Source organism: Austrofundulus limnaeus, unplaced genomic scaffold, assembly GCF_001266775.1.
Source record: "Austrofundulus limnaeus strain Quisiro unplaced genomic scaffold, Austrofundulus_limnaeus-1.0 Scaffold808, whole genome shotgun sequence".
Lineage (NCBI taxonomy): Eukaryota > Metazoa > Chordata > Actinopteri > Cyprinodontiformes > Rivulidae > Austrofundulus > Austrofundulus limnaeus.
In genome coordinates, this window is record NW_013953210.1 from 91,425 (window position 1) to 92,948 (window position 1,524).

At 38.6% G+C, this 1,524-nt stretch overlaps 1 protein-coding gene across 4 annotated transcripts in view; it reads left to right on the forward strand.

The window, feature by feature from the left end:
* The window catches only part of prom1a (prominin 1a), a gene marked incomplete in the record, with an annotated part of 88,690 nt that overhangs the window by 24,063 nt on the left and 63,103 nt on the right, over positions 1–1,524 (forward strand).

Genomic DNA, 1,524 nt, shown 5'->3' on the forward strand with positions numbered 1-1,524 from the left:
ACACACACACACACACACACACACACACACACACACACACACACACACACACACACACATGCACATTTTACTTCACCAGAACCATCTCAGTTAAATGTCAGTGATAATATAAAAGAAAATATTCACAAAACAAAACAGGAATAAACAAGAAACTATTAAAAACAGCGTACCTTCATATTTTAAAGTCTAACGTTAATATTTTACTTCTCATTAATTCATCTGTGCCGTTTAAAATAATTCAATAATAATTTCTCTAAAACCATTTAAATCCAGCTATGATCCTCACGGGTGTCTTCATCCTTTTCACAGTCTCATTATTGCCTTTATGTTGTGCTTTCTAGTAAAACACAGGTATGCTGAAGCTATTATCTAAAAATACAGGAAGAACATTTTGTTGCGTAGCGACAGGTAGAAGGATGAAAAGGCTGCTCCTTGCAGGCGTTTAGCACATTCTTTTATTGATACCTGCAGCTGCACTTTGGGAAAAGCCTTGTTCCTGATATCAAAGCATCACCAGCTTCTGTCAGTGACAGGACAGGCCTCAGAGGAAAAAACAACAGTTGGAAAAAATGTTTCTTTTATCAACAAAATAATTTAGATTTGCCTAAAAACGTGCAGTAAACGCTGARTGCTGAAATGTGCTGAAGGAGCGGAAACAGAGCAAACAAAAGCAAAACACTAACTAAAAGGTAAAGGGTCTGTGCTTGGCCCCTTGCTGTTTTCTCTCTATCTTCTGCCCCTTGGTATTCTTTTGCGTTAGTTTATTTTAGCCTTTCGTTTTTACACAGATGATCTGCAGTTGTATGTCTTTTTAAAGGGATCCACGATTAGTTGTAACATTAGACTTTATTTGAAAAACATAAATTTTAGCTGTAAAATAAAGACTGTAAAAATACTGTAGGCTGCCTAATTTTGTAAGTTTTTAAAAATATAATTTAACATGGATGGAGCTATTTTATTTACACACAAAGCGTTCTGGGTAAATGATGATGAGAGCCTTGAAAGAGAGGAGAAGGTAGAAATGACTCGGCCTGTAACTGAAAATATGGATGGAGGACAACAGAGCTGCTTCATGGATATTGCCTTACATGTATTAGCTCAGCGCTTGCACGACAAACTAACAAGCTAAACTGAGGTCCTCCATCCATATTTTCAGTTACAGGCTGAGTCATTTTTGTGTTCCCCTCTCTGTCATGTGGATGGAGGACCTCAGTGACGAGAGGAGAATGTGTAGCGCTGAGCTAATACATATATATGGTGATAGCGTCGGGGCTAACACTGAAGCTAACAGGCTAAGCTGAGGTTCTTCTTCCATGAAGCAGCTCTGTTGTCCTCCATCAATATTTTCAGTTACAGGCCGAGTCATTTTTGTGCTCCCCTCTTTGTCATGTGGATGGAGAACCTCAGTGACGAGAGGAGAATATATAGCGTTGAGCTAATACATATATATGCTGATAGCGTCGGGGCTAACACTAAAGCTAACAGGCTAAGCTGATTTTTTTCTTCCATGAAGCAGCTCTGTTG